At 47.1% G+C, this 17100-nt stretch overlaps 1 pseudogene; it reads right to left on the bottom strand.

Moving 5' to 3' along the window:
- LOC144153462 (uncharacterized) overlaps positions 1–16056 on the bottom strand; it is an 84695-nt pseudogene extending 68639 nt beyond the window's left edge.
- Positions 16057–17100: the final 1044 nt, after the last annotated feature.

Here is a 17100-nt window from a genome sequence, read left to right as displayed (position 1 = left end):
GGACTCCGACCATGCAAGTCTGTTTAGACCCTGGCATAGAAGTAAGCGTGCACGACGAAACCTCGTGAAACTGCACGAAACATGCTACATTCACTCTCACTTAGCCGTAAATTCAAAGCACCAACAATTCAGCAAGGACTTACCTGTGTCCGGACGGCGCGTCTTCATACGGACATGGCGGTGCGATTGTAAATGCTCCACAATTCTCACGGCGCCCTTGCCATTGGCAATGCTAACTGCCACACGACAAAGCTTGCAAACGATGACTCCTTCAGAGGAGGTTGACTCTTCAAAATCACTATACTCATTTACGTAGTCGCTGCAAAGCTTTCGTTTCCTTCCTATTTTGCTAGCACGAAATTTCTGTTGACGCGCTACAGAAATGCGTCATGTGAGCATGCCATGCTTTCCGCCAGCAGGCTTTCCGCGCTTGACCCTCACTGCCGTGGCTGTCTGAAACTGTTCTCTCTCGCCCGCTCATGCGAGGAAGAGCAGACCAATCACAGACACCCAATGCGCCGCGCGCAGAAGCGAGCGGCGAAGCCCGGGGACCGTATCTTAGATGTTGTCTGGGCGCCCTAGCGCCGCTGTCGCCTGGCGCGCCTTAGTAGGCAGTTTTAGCATATCGTTACGATGTTTGCGTTACCGTTTACCGTGTTACCGGAAGCCGCTGGCGACGGTGAAGCCTGTGCCGGTAAGTTACTGTTCGCGGTAACTCTCGCGCTGTACCACTCACACGGTAAACGGTAACGCAAACACGGTACCGATATGCTAAAACTGCCCAGTGTCGCCAGGGGACCATATATCAAGAAGCCATCTCGCGCTCCCGGGGCCCGTGCATTCGTTGACCTGTTGACGTCTCTCGCTTCGTGCACGACAATGTCGTTATTAAATATGCGATGGTTGCGGTCTCCACGATACTGTCGACGCGCGGTAAACATTACATCGATCGAACCAGAGGATGTGTCAATGAGCGCTTAGAACTTGCCCTTTGGATAAAGAACGGAACCAGGTCATTTTGGCCCTTGAAATCGGAGTTTATCGGATAAATCCGAATTGTCGAAAATTTTACCGGCGAATGTTTACCGGATTTTTTCGGAAAAAACCGAAAACACGGAGCCCTAGTTATGGGTTATCAGGAGAGAGAAGATATTCTAAAAGGATCACTAAGCCTCTCTTGCACACTACCTGAAAACAGTTTTGGCGGTGGTTCGAACCCACCCATCTACTCTGGCTACTTCCCTGGCTCCCACCAGCCATTTTCGTTTTCTCTGGACGTAACTTTACTCACAGCTGCCGTTCCGTCTGGACAGAACTGTACAAGACAACCTGGTGGCGTTAGTCACCCCAGATCGGATTGTGTCTCGGGTGGCTCAAAGCTTTTGGATAAGCTCACTAAGGTGGCACGCAGTTAATGGCGAATAACTGACGAGGTCCAAGTCTACCAAGTGCACCGACGCACCTCTAAAAAATTTTGCCGATACGTCCGGCACATCGTTAAGATATTTTGTGGGTATATCGTACATACCTTTAGATACAGCAAAAATATAAAGGTGTGTGTATATAGGATGCCAGTGATTAAAAGGATGCACGTATTTGTAGATCAGCCCGCATGTATAGTTTTGAGAGATGAGGGCAAGGGCACTTGTCTAGGGTCCCATACTGCAGGGATACCCAAAAAGTGCCCCCGTCGCATGCCCCCGCGCGAGGGACACGAGTAAATGCAGAGCATTGGGGGTGGTCACGTGGCGTAGGTTGTGGTAGTTGGCGGTGGTAGTTGTAGTTGTCGTACGGGTGCGTCGACGGCGCTTGAAGGCGAAGTACGACGAAATGCACGAGGCGTTGGAGCACGGGGAGTTTGCGAGCTTGGACGAGTTCCTGCGCGCCTTCGACGTGCGCTCCGAAGAGGAGTACTCGGAGATTCTGCAGGCTGGCGCGTCGCGTCCGTGCGTGCTTCACGCGAGGACCCCCGCCGAGAAGCGCGTGAACGCGTTCAACCCGTGGATCGGAAGGGTTCTCGACTCCAACATGACCTTCAGATCATCCTCGACCACTACGCGTGCGCGGCGTACGTCGTGGACTACGTCAACAAGGCCGACCGCGGCATCTCGTTCTCGTAACGTGGCGTCCGCCGCTCGCCGCTAACGTTTCGAAGCCGTGTCTCGCTTTCGATTCGATGGATCCGCAGCTCGACGCTGACGACTGGCGGCGGCCTCTCGTTCTCGACGCTCGGGATCGGCCGCTCGACGCTGACGCTTCGCCGCTGCCTTAGCGCGCGCAGTATAACTGCGCGCGCTAAGGCTTGCAAAGAATTAAAACGCCTTGTCATGGGTGGAGTGGGCAGCCCGTTTGCCGGGCGCGTCAAGCTGGCACACATCTATTACGGCCTCACTTGCGGCAACAAGCGCGCGGAGAAAGCGATACTCCCTGAGCACGTAACACACACGCACTTTCCCTCTTATTGATGCCGATAGTACAGCCCTAAAGCCTTCGCGGGACAACAAACCTATTCATTGAGAAACGGTACCCTTCACAGTAGTCACAAATTCACCCGCCGAACTGAAACACTGATTACTGACTGTGAGCACTGCTTGAATTTATCACAAGTGGCGTTGCAATATACTCACAAAGCTACCGACAACAATTAACTGTTACTAACACGTTGTGGTCCAGCTAACTAGAAATAATTCTTGCTTGCCTCCACGTAGCAGACCAAACACCAGGCCTCCAACACAAAACCATGGCTAGACGTGCAGTCATCCTCTCCCTTTCAGTTGCGTGCAAACTAGAAATAAAAATTGTTCCCACGTGACGTGCGAATAGGGATACCCCGCCTTCGCGTACGCGGGACGCGGGTGACAGCCTCTGCCACCTACTGCTTTCGGTTCCGTTTCCTTCACACGCTTTTCACGGGGCTCTGGTTTCAGTCGTATTTACGTAATGTTCCGACGCGTGCAGTCCAGTGGCGAACGTTGATGCGTCTAACGGTGCCATACCGACGAAACATAAATAGGCTCCGGACAGCGCCCAGAGGGCGACACGGAGCCCGCGACACCCAGCGCCCCCTTCGGCAGATATGCGCAACACTGGGTCGGTCCCCGCAAGACGGTACGCTGCTGGCTCGGGGGCGCTCTTCTTTTTGCAGCGCGGATTAAGCATATTAGTCGCACCTTTTGGGCTTAAAACGAAGTAAGAGATTGTAAAGTAATCCTGCCACATAGTGCATGGGAATGGAGAAGGATTTATTCGGTTGAACGCGCGTATAAGAAGGCATATAAAGGACCTATAGTAGTGATTCCCAGAAGAGAAACGCTTGTATACAGCCTGCCTGGCGGGCAAAACCTTCAGCATGTTTCGCTTCAAAAGAAAACGTAATTTATATTGTTCAATTCACAAAAGAGGAGGCTTTGTCTGCAAATATATCAGACGTTGCGTGATGTTACCGCGCGGGGTATTCCATCCATGTGAGTGCACTTGCATGCGACTACAGAACTACTAACCGGTCCACATGGGAGTTACATATAGGTCTTTGATCCGAATGTGATGCTCCATACATGTAAAAGTATGAAATTCACGTTTGTTGAGGTATAGCGAAAGTGCGGACGTTAATAAGTGCCCGCTTCGCCGAGAAACTTTTGGGCTTCCAGTTGTAGCGCAGTGCGTTAGTTGCATACATGTAAACACGCCCCGAAACAAGAAACTCTTCACGAGAAGGCTATCACAAGATATTCCTTTGGGCAGGGATGGGATGGGGGAGGGGTAAGCAGAACATCTAATAGGCGTATCGGAATAAATTACGGAATATTCATATTCGGGTATTTTTTTTTCTCTACGGCAACGGGTTAGCCAGGATACTTACGTTAGGAAGGAATAGTAGCGTTTTTATTACCGTCTACACCTCTGCAACAAAAGTCACGGGAGAAAAATTTAGTTCCCTTAGTACACTCCTCACTGGTCCAGACTTACCGAAATCACAACAGATGGGATAAATGAAGTTTGTCCTCCTCCTTCTCCCGAACGCGAGAAACTTTTTCCTGCGTACATATTGTTCCAACTTTTTTTGCGGCACGTCTTAGCTCTATTTTTCTTCGCTTTTCAGTGTCTTAGACAACAATTTTATTGTTTCTTTTGCAAGAAGAGGCGGTAATTTTATGCTATCCAAAAGCTCGGAAACATTTCGACACAGTAACGCCTATAAGTGTCCGCGCCCCATATGTGGTTTTATGTATTTAATTAGGCGGTATAAGTACGTGGAATAATAGATGAAGCAGAGTAGAACAGCTGGGTGATAAAACTACAATGCTGTAACTGTGCTTGGGGGCCCTCTTTGTTACCGAATTCAGAGCGCATTATGTGTATTGACCGCCTGCTAACCAGCCTACTAACAAGCTGATCGTACACCACGACAGCATGTAATCCGCTCGATTAATGTGGGCCTTTCAAGATTCAGTAACCATGCTCGGTATCTGCGAGAAAAAAAAACACAGACAAGAAGAATCCGCGGGAGAATGCAAAGCCTGAACACATGCTTCCCAGTTGTGCTAGCCTACGGCTCGGCAGCGAGGCGACAGCATTTTATCAGTGCCCCGTTTTATTTGGAGGCTTCCCCAGACTATACAATATTTTGCATGACTTTGTTGCACTACGTAGTACATACACGCGCAAATAACGTTATAACGAACGGTGTTTGCAAAGTTGCGTTAACTGGCGCTGAAGGCTGTCGGCGCGGCGGGACCGACCCGGAGTTGCGCGTGTCTGTCGCGGCTGGCGCTGCGCTCGCGCGGCAAACTTCGCTGTCCGGAGCCTATAGCGATGTGCAAGTTTATATGGATGCAGAATAAATGCTCCTGTGAAGGCACATTTTACTTTCGTCTTTTTACCGATTCCTATGAAAGCGGAATTCACCAGGTGTTTTTTACGTTTCAGTATTTTATTTATTTATTTATTTATTTATTTATACTGCAATAAATGATATGAATTTTTGCAGGAGGGTTACAAGGGTGACAAGAGTATCAAAAACTACATGGGGTTGAGAACAATTGTATAATACAACGAAGGGGAATTCATTCCGTTTTTCTCAGGTACAAAAAGGTTGTAACAAATATCACACCGAAAGAGTAAACAACAATAAATTTCTTAGACAATGGTAAACGCCTAATAAAGGGGCCCTGAAAGGCATTTTGAGCACACTAAATGAACTAGCGCGACCGTTAGATTGGGTCGTCAACGTCCTCTGTGCCAAGTATTACTCTTTTACGCGCAGCTGAAAGCTCACACTTTTGTTGCAAAGTTTGTCGTTTTTTTCTCACCCTTCCCTTCGTGTTTTTGGACGCCGCCATCTTCACATGTCTACATCATCGATTCCCAGATGTTCGTCATGAGCTAGACATCCTGCTATTGGGCGGCTTTTTCACGCACTTCCGGCAAAGAGATGAGCCGTCTGCTCAGCGTCGGCTCGCCGGCTGATCTGCCAGCGGAGTGCCGGAGTGCTTGGGCATTTTACGACAAACGAAACAAGTGTAAAACAAACGCTTAACCGTTTGTATTGAATGCAACACGGCCATAACACGACATGGATATTCCGTTACCTGAGTACGTTCCATAAAGAAAGCGTTGAAGCCCCGTGGCACTACTTTCGTGCAATCGCAGAGAACGCCTTCAGCCGAATGCCCGGGTTTGACGCATACAGTTTATTCAACTTCAAAACAATGCAGAGATGCGTTTCTAACGAACACAACGTCAGACATGAGTTGAAAGTCTGAACCACGATTGACAGAGGATGGGTTGCCTCCTGCCCAGCGTAAAGTCGGTACTCACCTCGCGCGCGCTTTCCGGGGATGAACAGCAAGTCACTTAACTCTGGCGCACAAGCCGATGGCTTTTAGCCACGCACACTGCACATACCCCATGCGAGGTTGAGTCCTACGTCGCTCGAGAAAGATAATCCAGACCATGGGAAGCACTATCCACCCGCAGAAGCACAACGTCGCAATTCATCGCGAAACAAAGGCGTCCACAACACACACACCATCGCCTCCTGTAATGCCAAACGCATCTCGTACTTCCCAATGGGAGTGAGTTGTACGCCTGCAGTGCCCACATGTGGCGAAGTGGGGCCCCAAGCTGAACCGGGATCACGCAACCGTAACTGACTTCTGGAGCGGTTTGTGCCGTGTTGCCAAGGCAACCGATGTTTGAGATTGTCAAAGAAATGGCGCTCGCTCCAGCGCTAGAAAGCTCAGAGCCGCGCCGGAGCATGTTTTGCCAACGTTGCCGCTCTCCACCACGCGTCGCCCCAAGCTTAACTGGTAACATGATTGGAGCGTTTTGTGCACGGGTTCTGTATCGGTTTAATATGACTTTTTCACATGCCGCCGGCAGGAATTACCACCGCCGAAAAATAAGACCCGGCACCAGCGGGGCCACATCTGATACGGCGCTTTTTAGGTAAACAGTGCGCGGTGCATCAAGGGAACGAGCGCACAACCCTCCCCGTGCGGCTGCGAGTCCGCCGCCGATAAAAAGTCATGTGCCACCAGCAACGTACACCGCGAAAGGGCAAGGCCAGGCCACCGCATACATGTGGCCAGATTTTTCGTTCGCTTTTCCAGCCTTGAGCGGAGTGCGGGATTCATGGTGTCAACAAAGCTTGCCCGTAGCAGACGACAGTCTGAGCAGCGCAATAGCAGAAGTACGTCACCGCTGCGGAGCGCACCATCATGGGAGGCAAGGCTCGCGCGCCGTCAACAGCGGAGAGTAAGTCGAAAGGAGGAGGAAACGCGGAGCGACGATAATGCGCGGTTTTTGATTTACGATTTCTCAGCTAATCAGCTAATACTCATCGCTTTAACAGAATTCTTGCGGGAGGAGATTGCAAATACATTGCTTTATTTGGGTACATGTACATCCATGCATCGGCGGAAGGTATTTCAGGACCCCTTTAAGTAGGGGATCCAGCAAACTCAAAAATGGGTGGATAACGTGTGTATTCTGAAGTTTATTCCCATTGGAAATGGTCCTGGGAAAGCAGGAATACTTGTAAGAGTTAGTGCCTGTGCGATGGGGCGTTACTGTTTGTTGGTGTCTTTGCCTGGTCGCGTACCCTTCTGAAAATGAAATCACATTTGCAACATCTATTTTATAATGCCTCTTGAATATTTGGTAGAAAAACAGCTGCAGTTGAGATAGAATCCTGTGTGGTAACGACGCTAACTGGGCTCGTCTTAAAGGGACACTGAAGTGAATTTGTCAAGCTCCCGTTTTTGCTTGCACTGCGTAGACTGGCTCAAATTAGCACACTTTTCATCGTTTATCCGGTTGACAAATCGGTAATTATTTTACAAAGCGCGAAAGAAGAAAAACTACCATGCGCGGTTTGCGGCGGCCACACCAACTAAGGCTGTGACGTTGGGAGGAGGTGCGCCGTGATTGGACGATGCCCAAGGTTAGCAATCTAACAAGTTTCGGTTTCGGTTCTGTAAAACATAACCAATGGAGTTGTTGGATGGGCATTCTCAATATCTCAGTAATCATCGTACCGCGCTTCTGCCATGTTGTCGGCTGTAAAATGCACAAGATAAGCCTCCCAGGACGGCTTGTAGTCGTAGCATTCACTAGCGGAGACCTACGCAGTGCATGAACGCCCTCCGCGTACCCGCAGACGCCCAAATGTCATGCGCTTTTCCCCCATATTTGGAGCTTGCGTCCCTCATGCCTGTATCGTAAAAAGCGTGTTCGCACCAGGCCAAGGGTCTGTTCATTCTGGCCTGTGCCCACTGCCTGCAAGCAGTCGGTGCATGCTTATGGCAACAGCACGCCAACGAGAACTCGCTAGCGCGCCAGTGCCAGCCTGCGCGCGTTTTGTGAACTAGTTCGTGTAGCCATGAACGTTGCGGCCCAAAAAAAGGTGAACTCAATACAGAAAACATCGGCGGAAAACAAAAAAGTGAACTTACAAAAAAAAAAGCACGTACCCGCAGGGATTCGAACTCGTGACTCGCAAAACACTTGCGGTGACACGCCTAGCGCCCCAGACAACTGAGCCACGGAGCTTTTTTTTTTTTTTATTACCGGTTTCAGACAACACAAAAACGTGCTACAGATAACAAACGCTAGCTTTGCCTAAGCCAGCGTGTTATGTCTAAAAACGGGGCATAGACAACACTTTCTCTACTTCCTGCAGCCACTCGGGTGTACAAGGTTGACCCTTCCACATTTCTACAATGCGATGAACGCTTTCACAGAAATACTGCCTCGCGGGCCGTCCATCAACGTCCGAGTAACGGGCTGCCAATCGAGACCTCCATATTCCGTGGAGGACCAGCAACATCAATAGGTCGTAAGGCACTCCATTATCGTTCTCAACTGCCAGAAACCGTATACCATGAGGATCCAAGGGGAGTTCCTTTTTCAAAGTTCTCTGAAGAAAATCCCACAAAAACACCGCATACCAACAGTCCAAAAATACATGTTCAACAGTTTCCGGCTTCTTGCATAGCCAGCAGTCTGCTCCCCAGGGCACGAACAAGCCCTTCTCAAGCATCCACGTTTTAACCGGGAGCACACCAACATGAAGCTTAAAGAAAAACGTTTTAACACCCGGCGGAACAACCATTGCTTTTACACGTTTCAAAACATTTTGTCCTGGTCCACTTCGAAAGATGGATCTGTATAGTGGCACAGGAAAGCAGATTTCATCGAGATCTTTGTAAAACTTCTTCTTCGACACTGAAGTCAAATACTCCATGAAAAAACGCGAACATACAAATTGTGTTGCCTGTACGACTTCCTTTAGATATCCGTGAAGTCCTCCGGTATAACACAAAGATGACGTAATAACAAACTGAGGAAGAAATCTACCTAACCTAACCTGAATTACAGTGCGAAGTAGGGGGTCCTTCACCTCACGCAAAAAATAAAATCTATTGACTACTTGTCGCAGAAAAAGATGCGATAGTGACAAACCACCAGCACGCACACGTCTGAAAAGATTAGTTTTACTCGTCCGTTCCCAGGTCGAGCCCCAGATAAAAACAGCACATACACGATGTAACCTTTGTACATTTGCACGCGAACAATGAATAACTTGCAAAACGTACCACAGTTTAGGGAACAGAAACACATTACACACCGTCGCCCGTGCAAACACAGACAACGTTTTACCCTTTCCCTCCCACTTTTCCGCTTTCTCTCGCAACGCCGCTGTCTGGCTTCGCCAGTACGGCTCGCTGTCGCGGTAATTTTCCAGCGTGACACCTAGATACTTCGCGGGCGTAACTTGCCAGCTGACACCTTCAAACACACTGGGTGTCCAGTCCCAGCACCCGTGCCAGAACCCCAGACACTTTTTCCAATTTACGGAACTTCCAGTATATTCACAAAAGGAATTAAGTATTTTAATGGCGCTACTGATACTTTCTCTATCACGGCACAAAAAAGCAATGTCGTCCGCATAGGCAAGTACACGGACCTCACATGCCTGAAACCGAAAGCCATGAATACTGTTGTTGTTATTTACGCTTGCACAGAGTGCCTCAATGTATAAACAAAAAAGTAAAGGCGAAAGCGGGCACCCTTGGCGAACCGAACGTGTGACCTTGATTGGACGACACACCGACTTGTTAATAACCAAACTTGTCGAACACCCTTTATAAGCCCTTTGTGCACCCCCCGCTATTATTCTTCCCAAGTTTACTTGTTCCAAGATGCTAAAAAGCATTTCATGAGAGACTTTATCAAAACTGAGCCACGGAGCGGGATGCGAAGGCCTCGCTAATATAGGGTATATATTGTACAACCGGTTTAGACTTTTATTTAGTTTTGGCATTTCAAGCAGCTTAGGTGACTATTTGTTGTACTACGCTCGTGCAGTAAGCGTCGCCCGAGTTTCCACAGTAGCTCACGTCTAGCAATTGCATTTCGTAGACGGAAAAGCGTTCGCAGATGCGTAGTCGTGCTGCTGACCGCTGTGCCTGTTCCCCCAGCGCAAAAAAGTGCTTCCCGCGCTCTAGTTTTACGCTGTACGGTAAAAATATCAGTTGATTTTATTTCCTTAGTACCTATATTGACTTCGCTGACTCTTCTCCCGCCTTCAAGAGGCCTTATATTTTCCTACTGGCGTACCAGTCAGCGAAGCGTCGCATGTGCCCTTGTGCAGCGCTTGTGTGAAGCGACCTTGACTTGGAGCTAGATGCAGTGTACAAACAAACCAAGTAAAGAAAGGCACATTCTTCCATTCACAAACGTGTCCTGGCATCGTTTCAACTAAGCGAACGAATTGCGACCAAGCAATTTTTTTAACCTCCTTGATAGCGACGACCCGCCGGCGGCCGGCGGACGAAACGCTGGGCTGACTGACTCTGTGTGAAGGCTGGGGAGCCGTGCAGTAGCGCAGCCAATTGCCAGCTCATCCCCTCCTGACGTCACACGAAAACGCCACAGAAAATGGGCGAGCGCAAAGAGAGGAGGACAGCATTTTCGAATTAGTTTTTCTACTAAATAAAATCGCGTAAACGCGCCTAGAGTGGTCGAAACATGGCCTGGGGACTGCGGACTACAATTTGCGCTAGTAATCCCGCAATGTTTACATATCACTTCAGTGTCCCTTTAAAAGCTCAGAAACGTAAGTGCGCCCAAAATTGTTAAATATGTAGCGGCTGCAATCCTAGAATCAATGTGGTCATTCGAAATAAGTTTGTTGGTTATGTATAAATTGAGGTACTTATATTGAATTACTTCGATCACAATGATTGCGCTCGCAGAGTAATTAAAGACCAAATGATTTTTTCTGGCTAATTCTCATGATAACTAAGTAAAGCTGTAGACTGGGCTAGTTGGTAATTTCCGTGTTTCGTGTCCCGTGTGTTTCTGCTGCGCTACATTTGATCACTATCAATTGTCATGACTCCGGTTTTATCGATGTTTACAGCCATCTTCCATTGTTCATACCGTGTGATAACTTTTTGAAGAACATTGTTTAGAAGCAACTGGTCTGATGTGCTGCCCATTTTTCAGAGTAAATCCCACGATCATCTGCAAGAAGTTTCATTTTCACAGGAATACTGTAAACAATATCATGAATATATAACATAAAGAGAATGGGCCCAAGCACAGAGCCCTGGGCAACGAGAGGGTTGACCGTTAACCCACAGGAATTGATGTTGTTAAATTAACAAACTGTTCTCGGCCTTAGAGGTATGCCAAGCTTCATTTAAGTAACTGTGTGCTCTAAAAATATATCCTGTTTTAAAAACAATTTTTTGTGTGAGACTTTGTCAAAAGCTTTTGAGAAATCGTCGAAAATGCCGTCAGTTCCATTGCCGTTAGTAATAAATGTAGCGAAGGCATGCCCCAGGTGGGTACAGGTTGAGTATCACTCCCGAAACCCATATGGGCGGTTAGTGCACTATGTGTTTCCAGACATTCAGATATGTGATCGTGTATAATTTGTGGTAGTAATTTGCAGCCAGTTGGGGTTAAAGAAATTGGACGGTAGTTGTTAATCATATGCCTGGGTCGTGCCTTTATGGAATGGTTTCAGTATGGCGGTTCTCCAGTCACTCGGCAAATGTCCCTCATGTATGGATCTGGAATATAAAACATGTAAATATTTGAAAGTACATTCTGCATAACGCTGTTAAAACATGTTCTGGATACCGTCCGTTCCAGGCGGATTTTTTACATTAAATTTTAGAAGCATATTAAGAATAACTTACTCGCTTATCCCAACATCGGACACGTAATTAAAATTGGTTTCAACTATCGGCAGCGAACCATTATCTTGTTTAAAGACTTGTTCATGTTGTGCTTATCTTGTGTTGTTATCTTGTGTTCATTAAATGCATTTGAAATAATACATTCATTGTTTACTCGTACACCGCCGATATAGAACGCGTCACAGACTGTATATATGGGACTGATTGTCTTCCGCAATTTGCCAGGAGTTGTGGTTATAAATCTTTGCGGGGACTCACTGTAATTGCGGCTTTTATCTTCAGTAAGCTTTTTTTGTTTATCTCGCAGCTAATTTAAGATATTTTCCGTCTTGTACAAGAAGCGAATTCACGTGACTGTTGCTTTTTTATTCTTTTCAATTGCCTTTTCAGCGTAATGTGTATCCAGTGATCCAGGAATTTTTTTAACCATTTTTTCTGATACGGAGAACAAACCGCTCTACCCATTCATTAGCAATATCTTTAAAGAAATTCAAAAGGTTGTGAACGTCAACATCATTGTTAGGAAACAGATCAAAGGTAAAAGACAGCATATCTAAAACTAGCGGTAGTAACCGGCGATGCCCGGGTGGGCCATTTTAATAATGACACTAATGGCTATAACACGCGCTCATTTATTTGTTAGTTGTCACACTTGGCTGCTTCATCGTGAAGGGGGACACACTCAGGAACTCCTGCCTGCTGTCTATGCAAGGGCTCCAACCGCAGGCGCGTCGTGGTAATGCGAAACCTCTGGAACTCGTGTTTGACTGGAGCTCTGGCTAAAGAAATTGCACCAAGATGGTGCGCTCAAGAGAGGGAGTGAGCGAGTGAAAAAGGTTTTATTGAGCCGGTGAAGTGGGTGTCGTTCCCTATTCCAGAAAGCCATGTGGTGAACGGGCAGCCTTCGCTCTGGAGGAGAAAAAGAACAGCTGCGAGCTTAGTTCAGCTAACCTTGGATATGCAAAGCAAAAGCTTGATTGAGTCTGGTTGAGTCTTAGTTTCACTTGGTTAACCTTTGATGCAGCTGTATTGCCAACCACGGCTGAAAGACGTTCGCTCCCGTGCAACGCTCACAGGAGGAGGCCCGGCGGCGTTCGCCAGGGTGAACGCGGCGTTCATTCACGGCGGGTGCGCCGTTCCTCTTCGCAGGGCGCAAGAAGAGTCACGTAGCACGAGACGACCCAGCGGCGCATACATGAGAGGCATCGGGGGTGATCGACTACCGATCAGCTGATAGGCCGCTACCACGGCGGCAGCCGCCGCTCATATGACCAGAACGACTGAAAACGAGGCCTTGTGCGCAGCGCCGAAAGCGGCCTGGAGAATCACGCGATGCGCTTCGAGGGGTGTGTCGCCGGGAGTGCGTCTCCGGTCAAAAGGTCACCTTGCGCATCCTCCGCTAAACCGCTGGACGAAAGTAGTAAAGCTTTGCTTTAAAAGTATCTGTACATTCAGATCGCTGCTAGTCACCATTTTCTCCCACAGCTCATGGGTTGGAAAGGTGGACGGAAGGTGGGGGAGGTTAGGGTTTTCCTTGCATTCTAATATGATATGAGCAAGAGTGGCGGGTTGTAAACAGAACTTGCATTTGTCAGGAGATTGTGCTGGGAACATGCGATAGAGGCCGACTGGGTGAGGAAAGGTATTTTCACCGACGAGAAGTGCTATTTCAGAAGGTATGAACGATGCTCATCGGTGACAGTTTATTGATAAAATGGGCTATCTTCAGTAGGCGCGGGGTTGCAGAAAATGCCAACAGATCGCGATCGCTATGCTTTTGCGCTTTTTACTGGCACTTTTAGATTTATGACAAACTAGCGGTAGTACCCGGCGGTGCCCGGGTGGGCCATTATATTTAGGACAGCAATTGGTATTTGTTAGTCGCCATATTAGGCTACTTCATTGGGAACTGGTACACACTCGAGAGCGCCTGCCTGCTGTCAGTACATTGGCTCCTACTGCAGGCGCGTCGTGGTAATGTGAAACGACTGGTACTCGTGTTTTGCTCCAACTCTTGCTAAACAAATTGCACCAAGTTGGCGCATTTGAGCGAATGAGTCAGTGAGTGAAAGAAAAAGGTTTTGTTGAGCCGGCGAAGTGGGAGTGGTTCCCAATTTCAGAAAGCCATGTGATGAGTGGGCAGCCGTCGCTCTGGAGGAAGTATTGTCTGTACATCCAGATCGCTGTTAGTCACCAGCTTCTCCCACAGCTAAACGTTTGGAAAAGTTGATGGAAGAAGGAGGAGCTTGGTTTGCTTGCACTCTTAATATGATGTGAGGAAGAGTGCCAGGTTGCAAATATTTTACGTTCAAAAGGATGCAGAATAAAAAATCTCGCTGGCCTTCTTATCCGCATGTTAGGACAAAATCCTGAAAGTAGTTTTTGGGCAATTAAATGGGCAGCATTTTCAAGAAAAAACGAATGGAAGATTTCAACTGGCTGGGTGGTTATTTACGAAAGTGTAAAAACACAGTGTTTTCCGGAAATCCCGCTTGCCTCTATTGGGAGGGTGTCATTGAAAAATGTTATATAACAGTGTTCAAATACGTGAGTAAGTTGCCTATCTCAACAAAAACCAGTTCGATATCTCAGATGGCGGGCGGTAAAAAAATTAATATCTGAAAAACTATTTTCCGCTTTTCACTCTCTCCATGGTGGAATTTTTAAAATTTTAAGAAATATTGACCTCCAACACCGTAATCAGAATGTGCCCTTGCAATCTGTAGCCGTTTGAAAGAGCAGTTTGGCTAGACGTGTACATAACCTGTCAGGCCTTTTTGTCTCATCAGCCGTGTCATTTGTAAAAAAACAATTTGACCCTTTTAGCGGCGTCGCACAGCGAAATCCTTAAAAGCGGTTCTGTGCATTTGTATGAATAACATATTCTAGCAAAATCAGTTGGATTATTGAATCGGTGAAAGATTTATTTGAGAATCTTTAGGAACACCGTTTTAGTTGCGGAATGCGGAATCACCTCGCTGGTGTAGGTTAGGGCGAAATCCAAAAAGTACTTTTTAGGAATTCTTAAGGGCTACTTATATCAGAAAAAAACGCTTCGATATGTGAATGGGTGACCGAAAAATCCCGTATTCGCGAAACCACAATTTCGCCCTTTTCTCCGGTCAGGAGGGCAATTTCTGAAAAACCCGCATTAGTGAGCACCTACTCAATGACGCAGATAAACTCGTGAAATTTCAAGTCTCTAGGTCTAAAATTTTTGGCTGGGCGTTGATGAGCCAGTTAGTCAGTCAGTCAGTCAGTCAGTCAGTCAGTCAGTCGGGCACTTCTTTTTATAGGTATAGATTACAGGGCTCCTACGGGAGGCGCCTTGTTGCAGAATGTGCCGAAAGATGGCGAGGGCTAAACAAACGCGGAAAATTTAACTGGATTCCACGCCCAGAGAGGTGTAAATTAAAAAACCTCGCTTGAATTTGTATCCGCATGTTAGGACAAAATCCTGAAATTGAGTTTGGGCAATAGGATGGGCAGCAGTTGCAAGCAGTAGCCAGTTGGTCATATTAACGGGCTGTGTGCAAAAACTCGCCGTTTTCCCGAAATACAGATTATCCCTATTGAGTGGGTGACATGAAACAATGTTGTAGAACAGTGTTTAGATACCTGAGTTATGTTTTTATATAAAGAAAAACCACTTCAATATCTCGAATGTCCTGCGATAAAAAGTAACATCTGAAAAATAATTTCACGGCACACCCATTTTTGCGGCACAGAGCTGGCAGAAACGTAACAAGCTCAATGGGGTCAACATCGTTGGCAATGGTCACCAGCTGCGCTTTCTTCTGTTCAACCAAGGAAGTCACAGTATTGGTGCTCTGACGAACGACAGGCAGGCGCTTGGTGGGGACGTCCTCCTTGCCCTTTGCCTTTTCCTCATCACGCTGGAGCAGACGATGCTTCTTGGCCGCCTTGGACTCCGGCTTGTACTTATCCAGCAACTTGAACAGGTTGGTCGCTGTCTGCCTATCCAAGCACTGGGTGAACCGGTTGATGGGAGGAGGAACCTTGATGCGCTGGCACAGAATAGCCCTCTGGCGCTGAATACGCACATACTTCGGCCATTGCACGAAGCGGCTCAAGTCCCGCTTTAGTTGGATGTCCTGTCCAACCAATGCTCAAATTTCTAGGCCGCTTTTCAAAAAGCGGGTTTGTAATTTCCTTCTGCTCCGGCTTTTTGACCGCCAATGAAGCGGCCGCTATCTTCTTCTTGCCCTTTTTTCCTTTGATCTTCCTCTGCACCATTTTGACTTGGACGATGCTAACTTTTCAAACCAAATGCGACCCTAAATCACGATTAATACAGATTGATTACACTGTCACACACTGGCCGTGCGTGAAAAGAAGCGCGAAAAGCTTTTCACTCCCTCGGTGGTGTAATCTTTAAATTTTCAGTGATATTGAGCTCCACCACCGTAATCACAATATGCTCATGAAGCATGAAGCCGTCTGAACCAGCTGTTTGGCTTGGCGTTGACACCACCTGTCAGGCCTTTTCAGTTTGTCAGGCGTCTCACTTATAAAACAAATTTGGCCCTTTTACCGGCGTTGCAGGGTGAAATCCTTAAAATTGGTTTTCCGCTAATGTAAGAGAAACATTTCTTAGCAAAAACCAATTGGAGAAGTGAATCAGGGAAAGGTTTTTTGTAGAATCTTTAGGAGCACCTATTTTATTCCGGCATGCGGAATTACACCGATTGCGGTGGGTAGGGCGAAATCCTAAAACTGCTTTTTAGATATTCTTAAAGGCTATATATTCAGCAAAAAATACTTCGATATATGAACAGGTTATCGAGATAATCACGAATTTACGTAAGCACAATTTCGCCCTTTTGCTTTTTTAGGATTGTAATTTCTGAAAATCGCGCCTTAGTCAGCCCCTACGCTAAATGCAAATGTACTCGTGAAATTTCAAGTCTAGATCTATCGGTTTTGGCTGGGCTTTGATGAGTCTGTCAATCAGACAGTCGGGCACTTCGTTTATATAGGTATCGATTTATGTGTCATCTGCTGTAGATAAATTTGGAAATTTTGAAGTTTTCAAGTTCTTCTTTAGGGAAACATCTGGTAGTGCCAGAAGCACAGCCGCGTGATCCGATATTCGCGGAACAACACTGCAAGCTTTCTTGGAAGAAATTGACCCTCTAACAACAACAAAAAAAGATCAAGCATTTTCGAAGAGCCACCTTGTACTCTGGAAAAAACAAAGACAATTTGCAATGAATCAAATTTGAAGGCAGCATCTAACCTTTATTCGCTTAATGAATAATTTTGGCTTTTAATTAAGAAGCTTTTTCATTCAAAATGAGACATTGAAATCCCCTGCAAACATAATGTGATTCCCTAGCTGTACATATTTGTCAAGGGGTGTGCG

The sequence above is a fragment of the Haemaphysalis longicornis genome, unplaced genomic scaffold (assembly GCF_048455015.1).
Source record: "Haemaphysalis longicornis isolate Haplotype H1 unplaced genomic scaffold, Haemaphysalis longicornis Haplotype H1 scaffold_9, whole genome shotgun sequence".
Classification (NCBI taxonomy): domain Eukaryota; kingdom Metazoa; phylum Arthropoda; class Arachnida; order Ixodida; family Ixodidae; genus Haemaphysalis; species Haemaphysalis longicornis.
The sequence above is the reverse complement of the archived record's forward strand: the minus strand, read 5'-3'. Positions and strand labels throughout refer to the sequence as shown.